General features: G+C 54.6%; 1 protein-coding gene across 1 annotated transcript in view; it reads right to left on the bottom strand.

The window, feature by feature from the left end:
- Window positions 1–22,621, bottom strand: part of RIMS3 (regulating synaptic membrane exocytosis 3) — a 128,342-nt gene that overhangs the window by 45,377 nt on the left and 60,344 nt on the right. The window lies entirely within an intron of this gene.

Here is a 22,621-nt window from a genome sequence, read left to right as displayed (position 1 = left end):
GCAGAGAAGAACCAGGCAGGAAATTAGTCAGCAGTGTATTGGGAATAGATTCTGTGGGAAGAGGCAGAGCGAGCGATGCAATCCATTCCCCACGCAGCTGAGGCCATCGCAGGAGGTGTTTGCGGAGCAGAGCCAGGCTTCCCAGCACAGAGCATCTGACAGATACTAAAAGAAGAGTCAAATCCCTTTGATTTTTAAATGTCTGGGTCTCGATCCCATAACGCTGCCTGCACTGCCTGGGAGAAGCCACCTGCACTGAGTGATCTTCATTTACATGTTGTGACAGTGATTTATTCTCCCTAAAAGCCATCTCTGCCTCCTCTCTCCGCTGTCTCAGCCGTGCCCTGGTTCCTCTGCCAAGAGCTCGCTTTCACCCTCCTGCACCTCCTCTGCGACGGGGAAGGGAGCAGTGCCGGCCCATCTTTACAAAAATCCGTGGGATTTATAGCCATCAGCATCACCAGGTCCATCGTTTCTCCACCAGTGGTGTGTGCTGCATAAAGAGCCTGGAGGACGGGAAGGCTGGAGCGGCGCAGTCACTGTTCCTCCCCAGCAGAACCCAGACGCAGTCGGACCCTTCCCTGTCCCCACGAGCTCCTGCTCTGGTCCTGCCCCGACCTCCGGGCTCTGCTGCAGCCTGGGTGAGTGTGTGTGGACGGACACACGGCTGGCCGGACAGCAGCGCTGTGACCTCATCTCGCAGCCCAAGCCCTGGTGATGCCGAGGGCGCAGCCAGCACGTGGGAAAAATGCCGGCTCAGCAAGGAAGGGAAAGGAAGGGAGGCAGACGGGGGGAGGCTGCACGCAAGCAGCAGCTCCTCGAAAGTACCCTGAAAGTCTTCTCAAAGCCCGTAACGAGCAGCCAAGCCCAGGCTCCCAGCGAGCGCGTGCTCTGGGGGACGAATGGGTTCCCCTGACGGGTGAACGACTGGAGCCTCAGCTGAAGGTTATATTACCAGTGCGTTATTGATGAGCCTCCTTGGAAGAGCGGGGGCTGCTTCCCTGGCTCGGTGTCCGGGCACTGCAGCACAGAAATGATTGAGTACCCCAAAGTCCGACCTGCGAGGGAATAACTCTCTTCTAGTTCAGACCCTAAAGAGACTGAATAACTAACTGACCCCCGGCTGCGGGGTCCCGAGGAGGTGTCCTGCCTGCCTTGCCCCGCTGTATTATTAAATCCACCCGTGTGGTGTCTCAGTGCCCAGTGATAGCCCACCGTTCCTTGATTACCTTGCTATCACTAGAGACCAGTTTTGCTCACACTGGGACGCTGCGATGGAGGCATGGCTCAGACACACAGCTAGGGATTGCCCTACTCCAGAGAATTCACATTTTAAACAGGCAAGACAGAGCAAGAAGGGAAACTGAGGCACAGAGCTCCGAAAAGGGTAACCTAAACCAGCAGCAATGCTAATTCAGCACCCAAAGCCAATGCCTCTCCCAGGAGCCAGCGTGACCTTGGGGGAATCTTCCTTCCTCACTCTTTGCACCTCTGCGCAGGGCAGGGGGTGATGCCCTGCTCATCACCACGCTGACAAGCAGCAGAACCCCCCTTCCCTGCGAAGGGCGAAGCATCGCCGTCTGCGGCACCTCTGCTGCAGATTTAGACCTCAAACTCTGCTCTGAGTTGGTAAATCTCTGCTCTCGCTGCCCGTAATCTCCCTGCTGATGACCCCGGCCCAGCGCTGCCGCTGAGAAGTGAGCGGAGCAGGTTTAAGCAGACGGCATCTGCAGCCCTACACGTTTAATCAGATTGTTTTCACCAGATTTGCTTTTTAAAGCCTCAGAAGTTCAGAAGGGCTTTTTTACATTGAACCTCTCCCCGCACACACGCTGAATTGTTTCTGGCCAGCTGAAAACCTTCTGCTACATAAAGTAATTTTCTGTTAGAGAAGTTTTGCAGCGGAAAGCATGGCTCATCAGTAAAATCAAGCCAATGGGATTGTAGCTATTGATTTTTTTTTCCTACTTCTACCACTATTTGACTACCTAGAAAGCATTGCTGTAGCAAATGATAGTCACTTTGGGGCAGCCGTGTAATTGCGGGAGCTCAGCAGACAGTTTACCTGCATGCAACCTCATTGTCCTACCAGCAAATTTTTCAAAAAAATGGAAAGAAACGATTTAAAATCTGCGTACAGACACCACAAAAGAGCCCACTAGCCAGATGCAGGCCTGCGTTCTGTTCGAAGCTGTACAGGCCAAGAACAAAAAGCGTCCTTTCCCCACGGTTTTTAAACAAGAGGTAGACAAACACCTCTGCAAAGCGTTGCACCTCGACCTCAGCTCCGAACCGCCCGGTCCTGCCGGGAAACAGCTCTTGCCTGCTGGTGCTGAAACCCCGGAAGGTGCTGGCTTCAATGATCTGCTCTCTGCTGGGTTTCATTATTTCTTCCTACACGCCCCTCAGCCTGGCCGGTGCTGCCCTCCCCTCCGCCGGCGGCTCGTGCCGCGCCAGCCCTGCCTGCCCGGCACACCGGCAAGCCAAGAGGTTTCAAGCAGGGACCACTGGAAGGAAAGCAGGGAACAGCAACGTCCCAAAACACCAGCTCCCTCCTGTAGCGTTCCTCATAGCGAAACGGCGAGCTCTCCCCAGCCTGAGCATTTGGCACGGGATGCCCAACGAGCGCAGCACCTAACGATGCTGCACCGAACTAATGGGGAGAGCGTCTTTTGGAGCGGGATGGTGCTGCCAAGTCGGAGCTGGGCTGCGGTGACCTCCATCGGAAACCCCCTGGTAAACAGATGGGAGCAAAATGATTTTGGCAGCACAGAGTGGTTAGAGATACCTCATCGAAATGTTGTCTCCAGCCCAAAGAGATGACTACAGCAAGCGATGGACCTGCCAGGATTTGAAGTCAACGCAGGGTAAATGACAACAGAATAAAGCCCGGGAACTGGGTGTCTTGGGACTCCCCCCCAGTTCTGGGCTGTGTCGCAACATCCCAGACCCTCCTCTGCGCCCCCCCCAATCAGCGCGACAGACGCCTTGTCAGGATCGGACCCCTTCCAGCATCTGCTGAGGCTCAGCATCTGGTAGCTAATTAGCTCTACAGCAAGCCGGCATTAGGAGGCCCAATCAACATTATTTCATTTATAAACAGGAAACAGCTGTCCCCCTCTTTGCATACAGAGCTGGTTTTAAAATGCATTACCCCCTCCCTGCAAGGCTGCCTGGGGAGGGGGGGTTCTGCCCTGTGACCTCGGGTGCTGGGGGGCTGGGTTAGGCTCGTTCCTGCCAAACGCCTCCGAGAGCTTGCCCGGTTTTGGCAGCACATCACCGCCTGGATCCGTGAGGGCTGCGGCGGGATGCTGGGCGGGGGAACAGGGAGGAACCCTTGAACCTTCACCAGCTCTGTATCCTCAGGGAGGGTTACAAAGCAGGGGACATTTTCAAGGTGGCTGTTTCTGGCTCTTAACAACATCCCCATACTGTGGTGCTGGTGTAGAGGGACCCTTTGGGTAAGAATTAGCCAGGGTGAGGGCACTGGCTCCCCAGGGAAGATGGACAATGAATTTTGCAGCTGGGTCAGAGAAGAAGCGACTGACCCTGCACCAAAGCTGTCCCAGAGTCAACTCCAACGGACCCCGCGCAGCTGAGAGCCGCGGCAGAGGCACGGTGCAAGCTGCACCGCGCCATCCATCACTGTCTCCAGCAATTTGTCCTACGTCTCGGAGCTGTCGCAGACCTCATCGGCTCCTGCAGCTCACCAGCCCACGTGCTGCTGGTGCCTGCCAAGCAGAAAGGACATCAGGAATAAGCCTGCCATCGCTTTCCAGGGCACGTTACGGGTGCCCCAGAAGGACAAAGATCCAGGTTTTCTTTGCACACCTTGGCATCGTGGTTGATTTTGACTTAGTTTGGGATCTGCTGCCCACGGAGATGGAAATCTCTTCTGCTTTGCCCTGCCCTGAGCCCACCTGCAGGAGGGATGGAGCTGGCTGGATGCACAGTGCTGTGCGCATCCTTGGAGCTGCCTGGATGGAAGCCTTGCAACCAGGCACCAGCTGGAGAAGGCTCCAGCTGCTCAGACATCCTCCTCTGGAAAGCCAGCACCTCCCAGATGACAGGAAAGGTGAGATGTGCGGAGGAGGTGGCTGGAGCATGGCATTTTGCCTCCTAAAAGGAAGGGAATTTATTGTTCTCGCACTGCAGCTCAGCTGGAAGTTTCACCAGCCTCCTTAGGACCTGATTTTCCATATCCCATGCTTACAGCAGAGAGAAATTGGCTTCACCATACAGCTTTGTGGTTGGGCGGATTTAGGGCACCTGAAGACTATTACAGCCTTGCAATGAGCTGCATAAAACAGGCTCCTGGACTGCCCTCCTGGGCTGGGAGCTTGTTCCTCCTGCGCCTTGCAGGATCCAGCGGGAGCGAGCAGGAGCACATGCTGCCAGGGCGCTCGGTACAGGGGCACGAGGCATCGGGGAGCCGAGGGATGCGGCGGGATCCAGGACGAGCCCAAGGCACAGCCCCGGGGGCAGTGCCCCCATGAACCGCTCCGGGCAGGAGCGACGGGCACGCACCGCAGATGCTTTCCAGAAATAGGCGAGATGGAGTTTGGATCCTGCTCGGGGAAATTCGGCAGCTTGCCGGTGCCGCGATTAGCATTCAGGAGCTCAGGCAGCAGCAGTGAGCTCGGGTTGTTCCTAACACGTAAACACCATCTGTGCCCACGGAGCGCAGCCCAGAGCCGCTCGCAGGTTGCGGCACCTGCTTGGAGGAGCTCGCGACGTGGGTGATGCCCTTGAAATCCTGCCCTGGCACCCCGGGTCAGCTCAGGGGTGGGGACAGATGCTGCCATGCTGGCGAGAAACCAGCTGGATAAAGAAGAGAAACGGGGGGGGAAGGAGGGCGATGGGAGCCCATCAGCCCCTGGAGATGCCGGCATTGGGTCCGAGCTGCTGGACCACGCCGGGTGCTGGTTGCTCCTTCATCATTGACATCGCAGGGGCTGCTCAGGCTTAGCTTTGGCATTGGTGCCCAGCCTGGGAAAGTTCATTTTTACATCCCACTTGAGGTATTCTCCCAGTTTCACAAATGGACTCTGGCAAAAGAAAATAACTTTTATAGATATAGAGAGAGAGACTATGAGACAGGACAAACTTTTCCACCTCTCTCCCATTTATCGCCCTGAAGAAGATTAAAGCTTGTGGCCTCCTTAGCCTACATTCACATTTCTTTCTTTCTTTTTTTTTTTTGTTTTGTTGTTTTCTCCTCTAACCTAGTTACATTCCCATAAATGTAGTCTGGCCTCAAGGTATTAAAGACGTAGTGAGCGGCAATGCAGCCTGCAAACTCCCGGCTCGGCTGCAGGGCTGCCAGCAGCGTGCGAAGCCTCGAGGAGGAACGGCCAGGCTGGGCTTCAAGAGGAGCCTGGTTCATGGAGGGCAGCGGGGATGCTGGGATTTAATCACACCGGCAACGGGAAACGCCAGAGAGAGGGGTGGGATGTTTTATTTGAACGTCTGCAGAGAAAAAATGAAGTGCAAATATAATTTGCAGAATTAAGAAATTAGGGATGGGGTAGGGAAAGCCTTGGGAGCAGATGGGGCTGGTGGGGATTGCTGTCCTGGGGCTGGCTTTGGCAGAGCCCTGCGGGTGAGCCTCTGCGCACCTTAATTAAATTAGGGCTTTTTATAAAGTAATAACCAACTTTCTTCCCAGTCATTCATAGTTTATTCATGCATTGCTCATTATTTTTGAAATGCCTCCGCTCTTCCCCCCTCAGAAGGTGCTCTCCTTTAATTCTTAATTATCACCTAAACTCCGGATCCCGGCTGGTGTGTCGTTCCTTGTAGCGAGGCCGTTCGAACTCTGCCATCGACGCCTTCAGAGGCTTTAGCATTACACTGAACTTCTTCCATCACCATTAGCATATGCAGCAATTTATACAGTGATTTTAATTGAATACTCAGACCTCGGGGTCACATATGGAAATCAAATAATACCAGGAGCGGCTTCAGCTACTTAAATGCCCGGGAGCGGGCGCAGACACGCACGTGAGCACCGCGCTGCGGTGAGAGCGGGTCCAGCTCGACCCAAGGAAGATGCTGAGGGCTTTAGGAAGGAGAAAGGTGCCCGTGTGGGTCAGGATGGACCTCGCTGCCCACGGCGGCTCCCGGCCAAGAGGGTGAAAGAGAGCCAACCATCTCCAGCCGTGCTGGGGAAACTGAGGCAAGGAAGCAACTTAACACAGGATGCCTGGTCGCGGTTGTTATATTTTTTTTCTAAAGACCTTAAGTGCTGGGTCTGATTTATTTTTGTGGTGTGTTTAGCACCATTCTGGGAAATGTGAAAATAATAATAACTATTAAAGATAATAATATGCAATGATCTGATGACTCATGGGTTAATTCTCGCTCACAAACAGACAATTATTCCCAGAATGTAAAACAATTTAACAATATTAATGGAGAAAAAGAAATGGGGGCTCTTTTGTCGGGATTTTTTTTTTTTAAGTTCCATTAATTCTTTGTTCAATTGATGCATATTCAAAATGGTATAAGTGGGGCCCTCACTGTTTCAATTAGCATTAATGCACAATTATTTTTCTCCATATTTATGCTACTCTTGCAGGGCATGGGTTTTGGTTGGTTTTGGGGGTTTTTTTCACATTTGTATGTTAATTCGGCGTTTAAAATCTCCTCCTCCCCAAACCGTTTGCATGGTGATAAAGTATAATGAGAGGGAGAGAGATTTATGGCTAAAACACTAGAGGGAGAGAGGGGCTGCCTATCAAAGCAGGAGATAAATCCTGGCTTTTACCAGATCATAAGATATAATTGCATCTAACGTGGAGATCGCACCGAATCAATTCATTCCTCCGCGCTGTTTACTGCCGGGAATTTGCAGCAAACAAGCCAGCCTTAAAAACGACTCCACCCCGCGGAGCCGTGGCGTTTCCTCGCCGTGCAGCGGCCCGAGGGGGTCCCCCGTGTCCCGCACCCCGGGCTCCGCGCTGGGACGGACCCGCAGCTGGGACGCGTGACGGGGACAAACCGGTTGCTCCCGGGGAGCTCGGGGGGCTGGGACACCTCTGCCCGTCGAAGCGGAAACGGGGCAGGTCCCCGTGCGCAGTTAGCTCGCCTGGAGGAGACGCTAAATTTTGAAGAGGGGGCAGTCGCCTCCCTCCCACACAGCGGGGTGAGGGGGAGAGACGGAAACGAGCTTCCCCACCCCTTAGCATTGCACAGCCCCCGATTTGTACATACTTCTTTTTTCTTGATTCTTTTTAAATACTTCTTTTTTCTTGATTCTTTTTAAAATACTTTTTTCTTTATTCTTTTTAAATACTACTTTCTTTTTAAAACGCTTCTTCCTTTGTTAGCCTTTTGCAGCATCCCAGTGACACCAGCGGGGCACAGAGGAGCAAAGGTCTGTCTGTGCCTCGGCAGCAGAGCCAGGCACCCAGCCCGCGGTCCACAGCAGGGAACCAGCGCGGAGCGAGGGGCTGGTGCAGGATCCCACCTGCAGCTCAGCACCGTTTGCCGCGAGGCCGCCCGGGCTTGTGGCACTGATGGACGTCCCCCTGTTCCCTTCCCATCAGCTCCTAAGAAACCTTTCCCTGTTTTGGGGAAGGAGACGGAGAAGGGCTCTGGGGATGAATCTTCCCACGGCCCTTTGGCAGCGGTGCTGGCCGGGCAGGGAGGGACCTGAGCCCAATCAATGCTCATTAGCAATGCTTTAAAAGGAAAATAGGTTACACCTTTTGCTTGGGGGTGGGTGTGAGCTTGTTGGTTTTTCTAGAGGTGTGGCAGGGGCCGCCTTAGCAGTGGGGGAAAGCCCGCCCTAGCAGGGCTGCAGCCAAAAGATGAGCTGCTGGTGGTGTCCGAGGTCCGTGAGCTGTCCTCCTCCTGGGCGGGAAGGCTGGTGCAGGCAGCAGGTAATGTCTGCCTCAACCTCACGTGGAGTCTGGGGGAGAGGGGCTGGGGTCTGCTGGCTGGCAGTCGCTCCCCCTCCTCTCCTCTCTCCAGAGAAGCAGGGCTTTGCAAAAACTATCGGGCTCTTTCCCCCAGGCAAGCGCCTGAGGGTGTCCCCGCTGTGCAGCGACCCTGCAGCCAACGGCGACGTGCAGGTCTTGGTGAGCCCGTCGCTGGGCTCAGAGATGCTCCAGCCTCCGCCTCTCCTCCTGTGCTGAGCCCACCCCAGCACCCAGCAAGGATCAGGGGGGTGCAAAGTGGGTAGGGTCACAAGGGGGTCTTGCTTATTCCCCAATTTAGGGGCTGAACTTGCTGCAGAATTCCCTGAACTGAGCCAGAAAAGCCCTCCCTTTCCCGCTCAGCTCCATAAATCATGTGTTGATTCGGGGCCCTCTGAGCCGCGAGCCAGCGGCTGGGAAAGCCTGACCTGTGCTAAATGCAGAGGCAGCAATATCTCTCCCTGTGGAGCAGGTTTATGGAGCTGTGTGCTGGGGGGGGGATGCCTGGGTGCCCTGGTTCCTTTGGGGGACCTCCAGGAAACCCTCTGGGCCATACTGGGGACATCAGCTGGGACCTTACCCGCCTCACCAAAAGCATCACAAAATCTGCTCAAGGAGCTGATCCTCCACGTGCACCTTAATTCCCTGCGGGTCACACCTTGCCTCCAGTCTAGGTTGCGTTTGAATTGCTGTTCCAGGTCCCTCACAGTGAATTCCTACACCAGGGAGAGGCAGCCCCTCTGCCGTAGGCACAAACCTTGGCTCGCTGTTGACGGTGCTGCTGTTAATTAGCGCTGCTGAAACATTTCTGCTGGACTCCAGTTCACCTTGGCTGCTGCGTGGCTCTGAGTAAGGAAGCGAATCCAACTGGGCAGCTGTTCTCCAGGTCTCAAAGCTGGAAAAAAGGGGGGGAAAGCTGAGCAGCAGCATCTGCCTGTGGCTGGGGATCCTCCTGATGAGGTGTGGCTGGGGGTAATGAAAGGGAGTAATTATAAAATTACACCTTTCTGGCAGATATTTAGAGCTGGTGAACAATGAGGGTCAATGGAGCAGGTAATGCCCCCTCTTCTCTGCCTGGGTACTGAGTCTGGCTCCGGCTCGCTGCAGCCTGCGGTTATGGCAAGGGTGGGTAAAAAGCCCAGCCAGGGCTCCCAAAGGATGGTGCCAACGCTCAGAGTCACCGCGGAAATGCTGAGTCCTGATCCTGCACTTGGCCACAAACCAAACCTCTGCCTAACCTCAGAGAGGGTTCCTGCAGCCAGCAAGGAGACGGAGGATTTAAGACTTAATTTTCCATTAAATATGTACAAGCTAAAAAGGGCCGAGGGGATTTCTAATGCCAAAGAACATCTGCAACAGCGAGATGAATAGTTAGGGACAAAGATATTTATAGATTAATTTATTTTGGCTCCTTTTAAGAGTTTCAGAGGCATCCTTTTGTCCACTATGAGCTGGTTTCTGTCAAAAGCAAAAAGCTCAAGCAGGGCAGTCAGGGGAGCGGAGCTGAGAGAGAACCCGGGTGTGAGGGGAAGCCCGAGGTGTCCTGGACCGGTGTCCTGGACCGTTCCCCTGGGCTCACAGAACGTCGTTTAAACTGCGGTGCCTGAGCCAGGACTGAAAGAAGCTCCAGGACAGACCCAGGGGTACAGACACAGAGGTTTTCAGCCCAACCTCCAGACCGCGATCCCAGCAACCAACGTTTGCCCTCTAATTGCTGATTTGCCCTCTAATTGCTGATTTGCCCTTCCCAGGAGGGCGGGCAATGACGTTACTCCGTTGGGCAAACAGCGGGAGCCCGTGGCTTGAGCTCTGCGGAGCTTGAGGTTCAGGTCTCATCCTCAGTTCGTTAAAGTCCCTCAAGCAGAAGAGATTTAAATACTGGGACCCTACTGTTTCAGGGAGGTGTATATGCTTCTCTTTTTCCCTAGCCTGCCATTATAAGCCCCATCAGCTCAGCTTGATTTCCTTGCACCTTGTGTTATGATGGGGAGTAAAATACACCCTGGAGAGAGCGTGGGGAGCGCCGGGGACACTGCACAAGGGCACGTCACCGGCCCAGCTGCTGGCACGGGGGGATACACCGCTTGGTTTGAAAGCAAACGTGGAAATACAGCAATTTTAGGAAGTAGCTGGCAATCTTTGTTTGATAAGTTAAAAAAGCAGTTGCGAGTGGTGTTCTGGTTCTGAATTTTGCCGAGCGTCTCCCATCGCTCGGGAAAGATCCCGACGACAAGGGCTCACGCGCCTGCCACGCAAGGCTCCTAATTTCATAGTTCAGTGTATTAGAAAATAGGAGGAGGATTTGTAAAGAGAAGGAAATAGTTTAAAACACCTCACAGCTCTTTATGGCTGAGCAGACCTGGGTCCTGAATTGCAGCAGACGTGGGAGTGTGAAGTACGTGCAGAGATATATGCCAGGGATGCATTTATTTTAGGATACGCTTAGCATTAATGTGCACACAGAAGTTTGGGTGCTGAATATAGTTGTGATACAGCAACAGGATCCAAGACACCGGGCTCAGCCTTGCCACATAATAGTGTACATCCTGCAAATACCAACCTGTACTCAGGTCTAGTCGTGCATATGGAGATACACGCAGGTATGTACTAAATGCATGCGGGGGGGGGGGGGTATATATATATATATATATATAGGAGTTGGGCTGCATGTTTCCCGGGGAGCTGTGGCTTGTGTAAGTGCACAGCTGAGGAAAGTTGCTGCAGGCACAGGTGTGTGTTTGCAAAGATGTGCGTACCTATACGTGTACATGCACATTTTTAATGTCTGAGGGGACTCGAGGCTTACAGCTCTTGCACAAGCAAGTTACAACATTCCGGGCTGCTTTTGTAAGATGAAGAGGCTAAAAAACAGAGCTCCTCACCAAAGTCCATCGAAAATCCCATAGCTTTAGGAAACACCCATTCGTTTCTGCCGCACTCTCTCTCCCCGGCGTTTGAATTTCGGAGGTACCTGAAGCGGCGTAAGCAGAGCAGGGAAGGTAAAGTAGAGCAAGATCAATACAGAGCAGTCAGAGCGATTCATGTACATAAGGATGGACTCTGCACCCCTCTCGTTTTGTCTGTTTTTCTGACAAGTCATACAATAAAAAGGAGACGGGTATTTCCCACCTGTTGCAGTGCCTGGCTACGAGCGGTTTCAAAACAGCACCCAAAGGGCTGTGGGTGTCTTGCCAGGGGACGGGGAGCAGGGGCTGCCAAGTGCCCCCTGCAACGGGCAGCTCGGGACAGGCTGGAGCCCTCCGCAGCAGCAGGCAGGGATGTCGGGCGGCTGCAAGCGCCTGCTGATCTCACTCGCTGTATCTCCTAAAAAGCAGAGGTGTTGAGACAGCCCTCCCATCTCCCTACTGATACCCAAGGACACCGGGGGGGTACGGGGGGTATTTAGCTCAAAGACAAGAGGCTGGAGGGGAGGCAGGAGACCCAAAGGGCCCCCACGTAGACCGGAGGGAGCTGCTGTTCCCCATCCCCGTGCCGGGCAGGCGAGAAATCACAACAGAGGTACACGGGGGAGGACAGTAAGAAAATCCTTCTGACTGGGGCAAGAGTGAAGCTGCTCTGAAGACTTCCCCGGGCACCCAGACGGCGTCCCAGGGCTTGGCCACACAGCAAGAACCAGAACGATGCATCTAGGAAGAAAAAAAAGAAGTGTGATTTTAAGGGAGATTAATGCAGCTGGTTTTCGGGTGGAAGCAAGAGGAGGTGAAGAGAAACAGAGCCACATTCTGCAAAGGAATTCCGGCCATTTAACTAATCCTCGTTAAGCCTGATGAAGCGTGCGAGCGCAGTGCGCGCAGCTCCCACGCGTGGCCGCTCCGCCCCGGCCGCATCCGCGGGGCTCTGCCCCCCCCTAGTGTCGGAGCGAGGGGGGAGCCGGGGGGAAGCGGCCCGGGGATGCGCTGGGACCGGGCGTGCTGCCCGTGGCGGGCCCTGCCCCAGGCTCCATCCCTCAGCTCCGCATCGTCTGCGGCATCGGGAGCGGGAGGGGATGTTTGCTTCATGTGAGGCGGGGATGGGGGGGAGAGCAAGCAAGCAAGCTGGAAAATTCTTACAAACTAAAAATACCCTGTTTCTCCTCTTTTTCCCCTCCCAAAATAGTAACATTCCTACCCAGCCCTGGAAGGAAGTTGACAGGTGAGCACCCTGCAGCGCTGATGCAGTCCCTGGCGCTGGGTACGTGCAATATTGCGTGGCGAAGCAGCGCGGCTGAGCGCCGCATCAGCACGGCACACGCCGAGCTGCCCTGAGCAGACAATAGGAAACGTAGTCCAGTTTTCTGCAGCTTACGGGACGACGGATGATACCTGATCTAGCATAAAGCTGTCATACAGACGTAGCCTATCGAAACTGCCTGAGCAAATATGAACTGGCAGAGTGAATTTATACTGGATCAGCGTGTTATGTCATATAGCCACAGAGGCTTTTTATCTGGTGCTAGAAGCCCTGAAGCTGGATTTACGGTGCCATGAAACCCTGTGCCTGCTCTCTAGAGATAGGGAGTGAGTTTATCCCAGGAGGAGCAGAGCACCTTTCAATCCATCTTTATGGAAAGATGGATTTTTGTAGGAAGTATTATATTTCTCCTTTCTTACAATGCTGTTGACACAATTTGTTTCGATTTTTGACTTGCCTTACCCACACCAACGTGCGGCGGTGCAGACACAGGCACTACAAGTGCTGAGTTTGCACCAGTATTTATGTACATGCAAATCCCTCCTCGTTGAGGCAAGCCATGAAAATCCATCTCCATCTTGAGCCAAATCCTTAGAAAAAAATTACACATCCCAGAACGTGTACGCATCCAAGCACCTTTGGCCATTGTGTGTCTGAAATACGGGCTTTGCGGCTGAGACATCTAAGATTTAATGCAACGCAGGCAGAAAATAAATAAATGAGGCAGAGTGAATGGGAGTTAATGCAAAACGTTAGTGTTTCTCTAGCTACAAAGGGAAAAATGTTGACTTGCAATAAGCAAGAGAGATACAGAGCCGGGCATGGAAGAAAAGCTGGCTGAACAGAGGACTGAGGTGATGGGGGGCCTTGGAAGATGCTCTCTTTGGGACAGACGTTCAGCAGCCTGCAGGAATGCACTGGTCAGCCCAGAGGTGATGGAGAAATGGGCCGATGGAGCGACGAGCCGCCATCAGCGGACAGAGAAGAATAAACACGGAGAGGTGTCTGCCAGTTCGGACTTCCCTAGTGTTTTGTGCCTATAATCTTGACCCTTGAAATCAAACTTCTCGCAGTGTCCCTGGAGCTCGTTCCTCCCTCCGCCAGCACACACCCCCCAGCCTCTCCCCCCGCACAGCCTCCAGCAGCCCCCAGGGTTTCAAAGTGACCCCCAGGGCCCGCAGGCAGAGAGATGGAAGAGAGGAGAAAAATCAGGTATGACTGAAATCCCTGGGAGAATCTAGGCCCTTCATGCAGAACTAATCCATCAGGAAAAACAAGGCTAAAGCATCCTTCTCTTTAGTGGGAGAATCTACGGGAGCTTCCAGGAGCCCGTGACCTCCGGAGCAGCCATAAAGGCTGCAAGCAGGACCAAGCCCGGGATGCTGCAGGAGATGAACCATCGTTAAGCGCCCCCGGTCCTTCCATTTCTCAGCAGCCAGCGGGATGCTGCCAAGCACCGGGCTGGGGCAGGAGGGCTCCAGCTTAGGAATTTGTTGCTTCCGAGGGTATTTCCAGGGTGGACTCAGAGTCTTGGCGGGCTGCAGCAGGTCCCTGGGTGGATCCGGAGCAGGGTGCTGGCTCTGGGGACCTGCTCCCACCCCATCAGCAGGTTGCTTTAACAACGCAACGGGGAGCGTTTCTCCCAGCAGACAGAGACCAGGGCAGCAGGTTTAGCAAGCAGCAACGGGGGCCTCCTTGCAGGATTAAAGCTGCAGGACTTTGTTTTCCACCCAAGCAGGGAGCGCGGTGTTTCTTGGTGCTTTCAGAGTTACTGTTGCAGCGAGAGGAAGAAAAGGGGAATTGCTGGCACTATTTGCAGCTTGAGCAGTTTTTCTCTTGCAAATCATAATTACCCTCATTAAATCCATCTCCACAGGAATGGAGACACAGGATTAATAATACACGCAAAAAGATTTGAGCGCAGATTCAGGGCCTCGTAAAGCCCCGACAATGGCAGGGCCCTGATGCGAGGGAGGATTAGGGTCGTCAGCAGAGCACGGAGCAGCCTTTAAGAGGGCTCCTGCCGCCCCGAGTCCTTCCAGGAGAAGGCGAGGCAAAGCCGCTGCCTACGGGACCGAGCCGCTCGTTCTCCTCCCTAATCCCACCATTGTGCAGGAAAACCTGGGCGCAGCAGTTTGCCTTTTGCCAGGAGCGGGGGGAGGCTGCATCTCCGTTGGGATGTGTTTCGCTCCCCAGCACCCAGCCGTTTTTCCTCCCAGGGCTGCCAGCCCGAGGCTGCCATCTGCTTGTGTGCCGCAGGGAAGGAGCTCTCCCATTGCACCCCTATTATTATTGCACCCCTATTATTATTATTATTGCACCCCTATTATTATTATTGCACCTCTATTATTGCCCACCTGCTGTTGCACCTGCAGCAGACCCCTGCCCATCGCCTGCCACCCTCCTGCAGAGAGGTTTTAGTGGAAGATGTTTCCAAAACCCCAGTAAACAGGTCTCTAATAACTTCCCACCACACTTAACAGACAGTAATTCCATTTTTAAACTGCAATCAAATCCTTTAGTTCAGGCAGCAATTTGAAGTGTGACTGGTAAATACAGGGATTCTTTGAGGCATCAGACCTCTGAGGCTTGAGCTGCTTACAGCTGCTGTTTGTAGCTTTGAAATGGAATGACCATTTCATCTGATAGCCCTGCGTTTCCGTAATACCCTCTCTCCGCCGATAGCTGCTCTCAACCGGCAGCGTCCCCTTCCCTGGAGAAAAGTCACCATCCCAACCGCGGCGCTGGCCGGCACGGCACAGCGATGGCCCCGCGGCCCCAGCACGGCTGCAGAAAGTGCCGGTCTGTGGGGTGCGGAGGGCCAGGACTTGCCCCACAGCTGGAGAACAGCTCGTCCTTCCCCAGCAGGAGAGCAGCAGGAGAAGCAAGAGAAAGATTCACTAGCGAGAACAATCTGGAAATGTGGGTGCGTTTGGGACGGCAGTATATTCCCAAGGACAACAGACGCTGCCCAGCAGTGAGGGGCATTACAAGGGCGTCCTATTAGCGGTGCACTCATTAGCGGTCCGGCCATCAAAGCTGTTTCTAAGCCAGTCCTTGCTGGGGGACCTAACCGCTGCTTCAGCCTGTAGGTAGCAAAGGATGCCCGGCCGTGGCCACCCAAGCTCAGCCAGTTTTCTGCATCCGATGGGTGATGCCTCCTGATTTATTGCAGAGCACAACAAGGCTGCTGTGGGTCCCGCCGCCCGATACTGCCCCACGCCTCACCTCGGAGCAGTAGCTGCGCACGATGTAGGCAACGCCTTTACTGCTTGGTTTTAGAGATGAGTTTCTTTCGGAGGGAAATGAAAACTGACATGATCTTGATGGAATTATTAAGGCTATTGATTGGGTTGGGAGCCTGGCATTGCTAATTCCATCAATAAGAAATATGATATTGCAACAGTCGGGCCCGATGATTGATGGCTTATCTGTGGGTTTAATAACGCTTTGCCTCTCTACAGCACCCTGCATCTGTGGATCTCAAGGTGCTTCGGAAACACTAATGAACGGGTGCTCGCAGTCATGGGGTGCCCAAGGGGCAGGAGTGACACCACAGATCTGCTCCCACGGGACCTCTCCTGCTGGAGAGCAGACCAAGAGACAGTTAAAAGCCGCTTTTGCCTGTTACAAGCTGGTGACTAGTGAGAATTGTTCCCATTTAATGAAAATCCCCCTTCGTTGGTGTAATTCACGGTTGTGCCCCTTGTGTTGACTGCTGGCTTGTACAGCATGTGCTGCTGGAGCAAAGCCAGCGCGTCGCCTTGGGTCCTCTGCAAGCGTGACACCACCGACGACACCTCTGCAGGGGCTTTCGGTGGGGACTGCCTTCAAAGGAGCAAAATCTGATCCTGCCAAGCGCCCGTGTCAAAAGCTCGGGTCTGACCATCTTTGCACGGGATGGAGGGTGGGAACTGCACGGCAGCTTCAGTCACCCCAGGTCTCAAAGTGCTGGAGGAGCACGGGGAGAGCTCGCTCATCCACACGCCAGCGAGAGATTTGGGCACAATGTCCCCGCTCCCCTCACCAGAATTCCCCGCCTGGGATGCCTCCTCCAACCTGGCCAAAATTGCCTGTGCCCCAAAGCCACACAACGTAGCGCTGGTGGTGAAGAGAGATGGGAAATTTCGAGCTGTAATTAAAACTCCTGCAAAGAGACATTTGGGGTTCATTTCAGGCTGCGATCCGGAAGGTACCTGAACATGACGGGCACCCGGCTAAATTGCCGGGGACCTTGTTTGTTCAAGGCCCGGAATCACACTGTACAGTTTGTTGTATTGATTTGCTCGTGTTGAACACGACTCTATAAACAGCAAATCTGCTGGGGATTTTCTCTCCTTTTCCTGCGAGATGGGAAATAAAGGGCAAAAGAGAAAGGACGAGAAGGAGCAGGCACAGAAAAGGCATTTTCAGCAGGCTGTAAAAATGGATCTGACACCAGGCTGCCTTCTGACGGGAGCAAAGTTATTGCAACGGAAATCATCTTTTCAGAGAAATACAAACACCGCTCAGGAGGCAGAGCCGTAACCGGGGGCAGCCAGCACCACCCCGGGGCTCCCCCACCTCCCCCAGCCGGGGCCGTTTCACTTTTTCCTCTACTTTTCTCCATTTAACACCTTTATCGCACTTCTGAGTCCAGGAAGGCAGATTCTGCCCTGAGTTACGCCGGGGTAAATCCAGCAGGAGCTGGGGAAGGCAGCGGCACCAGCCCCCAGCATCATCCCCCGGCTCCGCAGCCCCACGGCAACGACACGGGGGCTCTGCCCCACGCGGGTGGGGGGGCGGCAGGGTGAGACCCCGCTCCGTGCCCCGGGTGATGCAGATCCGAACAGACGCAGTTTTCCCCATTGCAGCGAGGCGAGAGCCAGCACCGCAGCCGTGTCCCCGAGGATTTTTCCTGGTGCTGTGCAAGCCCCCATCCCAGCGGCATCCCAGCGGAGCAGGCAGGGGCACGGGGACGGGCAGGCATCCTCCTCCACGCACCGCTGGGCTCTGGGGGGGAGTGGGCACGGGAAGGGGCTGAGCGGACCCATAGCCAGCGATCTGCGCTCGCCCAGCAGCAGGCTGTTTACCCAGACTGCGCTTCCATAAATAGAGGGCTCTGCAGCCCGTACGTCTGGATATAAAAATAGGTATGTTCTGCATAAGGGGATTAAAAGTTTATGAGCCATTATAAATTTGTGCTTTTTTTTTTATTCCTAGATTCTTTATTGAGCTCAGGCCAGACTGACAGACCCGTTTGCAATGTGTTTCCCCCTTTTCTTTTGCCTTTCAGCGGGCTGATTTGTCACTCACGCGTGGAGTTTGTTCTCATGCCACGCCAAGCGCAGAGGACGGTATATCCGTGTAACTCCCACGCTGCAGGGAGAGGATGAGGAAACACGGAGAAACCTCTTCCAGAGAAGAGGGACTTTGGGTTTTCTCCTTGACTTTCCCTTTCCCAGGAGGACTTTCCCTGTTTAGAAAGCAAGCGTGAAAAAGTCCAGCAGATGATCAGCCTGAAAGCAATTACTGGGGCTGACGAGTTTTCCTGTGGCACCTGCCAGGGTGGGCAGCACCCGCTCCCGCTGCCTCCCCACCCCAGCTGCAAGCACAAGGCTGCTCTGCCATAAAAGCACCCGGCCAGGTAACCCAGCTCTTTGGGAGGCTGTGGGTCTGTCCCAGGGCCAGCAGAGCCTGCGCTGAGGACCTGCTGCATCTTTATTTAAAAGTTGTGTGCGTTTGGTGCCTGGAAAACCTGAGACTGGGATGTCCCAGCCGCCGAGGGGATGCGGTTCCCATGGGGAGGTGCAGACTCTCCTCTGCAAGCAGGTAGCACGGGGGCACGAAGAGGGGTGGGGGGTGCAGGTGAGCAGCCAGAGGCCACCTGAGCACTGGTGCGGGGCAGGAGGGGGGGAAGGCAGGAGAGAAGTGGGTTTTCCTGCTCTTGGCTCGGTCGGAGCCTGGGCAGCCCAGTGGCACGGCCGCAGCCCTGGCCGGGGGAGCAGGGGCCGGTGTGGCAGCATGTGGAAGTGCCAGTTTCTCAGCCGAGAGGAAAATGAGGTTGAGAATTAATCCTGCTAATGAGATGTCAGGATTAGTTTGTATGCCCTTGTCACCAGGGCAGGGTGACAGCGTGTGAGAGGTGCAGAAGGGCCCCTGAGGCAGGCAGATCCTTGATTTTTCATGGAATGAAACCAAGCTGCTCGCAGCCGGTGCTGTCGTGGGCTGTGAGGCGCTGCCGGGCTCGTCTCGAGGGAGGGGGGAGGCAGGACCCGCACCCACCAGCAGCGGGATCTCCTCTTGCTTTGCCTGCCCAGACCCAGAGCCCCGTGTCCCGGGGCTGCAATGCCCGGGCAAAGATCAGCATCCTGCACCTTGCCGTGCCTGCAGCCCCCCGGCACAGGGCACTTCCAGATACCCCCAGTGCCACCAGCACGTACCAAACAAATTACTGGTTTTGCCTCTGCTGAGTGGAGACGCTGGAACCTTCGACCTGGTACAAAACTGGCGCCCTGTGTTTGCTGGCTGCTTCAGCAGGGTGAGTTTGAACACAGCACAGGGGGCATCTAACAGCAAGAAAAGGACAGAGGCACTAATCCTGACCCTGCCTGTGTCTTGGCTGAGGCTTGTGGGGCTGTTAAGGGGCTGGGATTGTGAGCACATCTGTGATGGGGGCTGAGCATCTTGGAAGGGAGCTGAGGGCCCCTTCACCGTGGGGTGCCCCAGCCCCTCTCCGGAGCCATTGCCCTGCTCCATCCTTCCAGTCGCTTTCCATCAGCGAGAAGTAATTAAGTTCATAAGGCATCAGACAATCAGCTAGCAGCCCACAAGACGTTGTGTTTAATCATGTACTAATGGCATGTTCTTGGCAATAATTACAAGATAACAGTGTTTGCAGGCTGTAATCAGAACAATTCCAGTAATTAAATCAGCCTTTTGTCAGTGTGCTCCTTCCTCCTTTGCCGGGTTCGGGAGCAGCGTGGCAGGACCCCTCCAAAGGAGGAGCGTGCGCCCCGGCGAGCACCCCCCGTGCCAGGGACCTGCTGCCACCGCCGCGGCTGGCACCGCTAATTGAAAGCAGAGAGGAACGAGGAACGGAGCTGCTTGCAAGGAGCCCGTTCAGCAGCATCTGCCTCGGAGCGATTGCCGGCCCCGAACCCCGCAGCGAGGTCTTGGGGACGTGCACCCAGTAAGGGCAGGGACTGACCCCTCCTGTCCTGCCTCCAGCACTGCTCTAACCCCAAGGCCGCCCTTCCCGCCTGTGTTTGCTGCCTGCGTACAAACCCCCCGCCGCACGTTTCTCCCCCTGGAAGCCCCTATCTCACACTCAGGCCCACTCCCTCACCCACAAACCTTTGATTTGGTCTGTAATAAGATTTCCCAGCCTCGTTATATCAGCCAGGCTCCCCATTTACATTTAAATGAATGGGCTATTAACGAAGTTAATTCCCTGAGACACCGTATTGCCGTGTCCCCAGTCTGCAAGAGTCTCGTCACTTTTTTTGGGTAGAGCCAGTTTCCAAATTTGACCTTTTCCTTGAGAAGTAGGATCAGCTCCTCCAGCTGCCCGTGTGCCCCTTGGGCACCCTGCCTGTCCTGGCTTGGGGCATCCTGCCCGCAGGACACGGGCAGGGCTGGCAGCGTCGTTCACCAGATTGATTTCCCCCGTATGCTGCTGATGGAGCACGAGATGCGTTTACCCTGAGTATCCCGGCTGGTGCAGCTACGTAGGGTGCTTCTGGCCACAAGTAGCAGAACAAGCCATTTTAAAAATAACTCCTTCTTTTTAACAGGCAAAAACATCAAACAATAATCCAAGAATAAAAATAAGCAGTTTTATGGCTCCTCCAATAATTAACTTAGTTCTCAGCTGTTAATTTACGTACCCAAAGTCCTCTGTTTAATATTCTAATTTGTGGTTAATCATCTATCAAGAGAGAACAAACGGTGATTAGCTCATTTTTACCTCCTCGAGGGTGAGGGAGGCAATTTGGTCTAATCAATGCATCAGCTTGCTCAAGGAAACTTTTATCTCATTCTGTGAATTATTCATGCGGCAGTGCTGCCCCTCGCCACGGGCACATCTGGTGGCCTCTGCGCCGCAGAAATGTCACCGGGGTGGGATGTGAGGAGGATGCTGATGGGTGACCACGGACAACGATGCAGGAGGCGATGCCTCCTCTTGGCAATGCTCTGCTAGGGATGTCCCAGAGATGAAAAGCCCATCGTGTACAAGGGTGGTCCATGAGAGGGTGGGATCCATGGATGGATGTCCTGTCTCCCGGCCACTGCCGGGACTTTCCGGCTGCCCTGAGCTGTGCGGGTGGGTTTCTCCCCTCCGGCTGGAAGGGAGCTGTTCCGCTGCCTCCTGCCAGGGCCGTGCCGGGGCACCGATAGCACGTGCCGCATCCAGCTGCAACAATGGTGCACGTGGCCCCGGAGTGGAACAAGTGCTGCTTGTCCAAATGCAAACTGCTGCCAGCCTCATCAGCCTTGGATGGCAGGAAACAGAGCCCCCCTAATTACTCTGGGCTACAGAAATTGGTCCTTTTTTTTTTTTTTTTTCCCCCAAAGCTTTCAAAGGAGAGGGGAAGAGAACAAATGCTGCGACTCTCTTGCAGGAGGTGTCGGCAGGCCCAGCGGGGCGATTGGTGTGACCCTGAAGGGGTCTGCCTTGATTTCCTTGCCTTTCTTCCCTTCTGTCTTTCACATCGTGTGAAAGCCACGTGAAGATGCTCGACTCAACACCTTCATGTTTCTGGAGCCTTTGGAGCTGCAGGGACAAGCTTGGGAGCAGGTTCTTAAACCCTTCAAAATAATTTTAAAAGATTCCACACATTTTTGCTTTGAAAATAAACCGCAGCTGGCCATGGCCCAGCCCCTGATGTTTGAACGACTGGGGACAGTGACTAGATCGGGCTGCTCTCTGCCGCCGTGCCTCACGGGAGCTGCGTAGCCCAGAAGCCCCTTTGCCCGTGACCAGTGGGACCCGCGAGGTGACGAGGAGCTGGGCTGGCTCCCCACGGCCCCGTCCGCAGCAGAATCCGCGATGTCAAATTCAGATGTGAGCAGGTGGGAGAGAACAAAGAGCAAGAGCTCCAGACAGCTGCTTCCTTGGCACTTTAATTAAAACCTAATCTTCTTAATCTTCCCAGACACTGGCCTTGCCAGCCCCCGACCTGCGAGGCTGCGCGGAACCTGGCGGTAGCTGCGCCTGCCCTGCAGCATCTCCTGGGATGCGGCTGGGGAGCACGGATGCCCGCTGAAGGTCGAGCTGCCTCTCGCCAATGGAGCTCAGCACCTTTGGGGAGGCCGCGCGCGGCTCTGAACAGCAGCGAGGGCAGCCAGACCCAAGTCCCTGGCTGTGCTGGAGCACTTGCTCCGTCCCTGCCCAGGCAGCCCTGCCGGGGGATGCGCGCGTTGGGGTGCGAGGAGCCCCTGGGCTTCTTGGAGAGGACCCCGCATCCTCCCAGCAGCCCAGGACCTTCCGCAGGCCCGGTGGACGCTTTTCCTTGGAAGTGGCCTCTCCCCGCTCTCGCCCCTCGGACCCTCCTTGTACCAAGGTCCCTGCAGCAAACCCCTGCGCCCCGGCTCCCTTCCACCGGTGTCGCATTCATCTGGGAGGGGGGAAGCGGCCGAGCAAGGTGGGGTTCACCCTTTCGCCCCCCCCCCCCCCCCCCCAAAGCAGGGGGTGCAGCCCTGCAGCCAGCCCCCGCCGGCGATAAAACCGGGTCCGGTGGCGAGAGCCCGGTGGGGGCTCCCTGGGCAGAGGGGGATTCGGCGGGCAGGCAGCTCCCTCTCGTGGGCAAACAAAATAAATATATATATATATATATATATATGTTTGGGCTGTGCTGCCAGGATGTGGCCCCAGATGTGCAGCACAGCTGGAACCCGGGGCAAAGCCCAGCTGCGGGCTGTCCCGAAGGGGTTTAATAACCTGAATGCCTCCCCAGACAGAATTAGGATGAATCTCCCCGTTTCTCCAGAAAGGGAGACAAGTGCTCGACAGGGCGAGTTCTTCACCTCTCCTAATAATGATTTGTTATTATTTGGGCAGAGATTGGACGCTTTCCAGCTGTTTCATTTCCACAGATACTTGGGTTTCAATCGCTCTCGTCCCTGTAATGGCATCCAAGCTGCTGTTTAGTGGATGAATATTTATGAGGGCTCTGATGAAGAGGCAGATTCGGAGCGGGTTTGCCACTCATTGGAAACAACCGGAGTCTGGCCCCTAATTAATATACAGCCTTCTTAATTCCTTGATTAAATTCCAACTTGCAAATAAAACATTTGCATTTCTCTTCCAATTTTTTTTTTTAATAGAAGACAGTCCCCTTAAAGTTAGCTGATTGCACGGGAAGTGACAAGGCAGCGGTTCGCAAAGGGCACGGAGAAGGGAATTTAAACGGAGAACGAGTACAGGCCCCTTCTGAGGACTCTGGGGACACGTGAGGATCCATACGGGAAAATGCTCTACCGTACCATGAGGTGCGTATGGGGAGGGAAGAGCACACGGTGCTGGG

Source organism: Grus americana, chromosome 23 (genome assembly GCF_028858705.1).
Source record: "Grus americana isolate bGruAme1 chromosome 23, bGruAme1.mat, whole genome shotgun sequence".
Taxonomy (NCBI): Eukaryota; Metazoa; Chordata; class Aves; order Gruiformes; family Gruidae; genus Grus; species Grus americana.
The sequence above is the reverse complement of the archived record's forward strand: the minus strand, read 5'-3'. Positions and strand labels throughout refer to the sequence as shown.